Below are 726 nucleotides of genomic sequence, written 5' to 3' on the forward strand. Positions count from 1 at the left end.
TGCTGGCTAGGGGGGGGGCACCCGGGGCAGGTGGCTGCGGGGACCTGGGGCAGCTGGCTGGGGGGACCAGGGACTAATGACATGGGGACCTGGGGAAGGTGGCTGGGGACCTGGGGCAGCTGGTTGGGGGGACCTGGGGCAGGTGGCTGGGGACCCGAGGCAGCTGGCTTGGGGACACAGGGACTCCAGGATCCTGATGCCCAGCTCCTAGTTTCCTGCAGGTCTTTGACCACTGTGGGCCCAGCCGGGCTGGAACCTGCCACCCTGGTGTCCCTCCTCAGCCCTGCCTGGTCCTTCTGTCACCCGGACCCTGCACAGAGACGATGGCCTCCGTCCACTGGAGGCCAGGTGCTGGACGAGGCCCACGCAGTGCGGACGGTCCCTGGCCATCTCTCTGACCATGTCCTCCTCCCGGGCACACGGCCGCCCACGGCTGGGCCTGGGCCTTGGACCCTCCCAAGTCCCTCAGTGAGGACAGGCGACGTAGCACTGCGGTGACACACGTCACGTCTCAGTGACCGACAGGCTCCCTCGTCCCGGGTCCCCGCTCTCCAGGGCGACTCTCCCACGGAGGGACTTGGGGACCCTTGGCTGGCCCCTGGCCGTGCCCTACATCAGTGACCACCTGCCCACAGTGGCCCAGACAGGCGACGTGGGGACAGTGCCCCACCCCCAAAGGAGGAGAGTCCTGCCCCAGCCTGAGAGGGGCCACCGCCAGCAGCCCAG

Source organism: Marmota marmota, unplaced genomic scaffold (assembly GCF_001458135.2).
Source record: "Marmota marmota marmota unplaced genomic scaffold, marMar, whole genome shotgun sequence".
Lineage (NCBI taxonomy): Eukaryota > Metazoa > Chordata > Mammalia > Rodentia > Sciuridae > Marmota > Marmota marmota.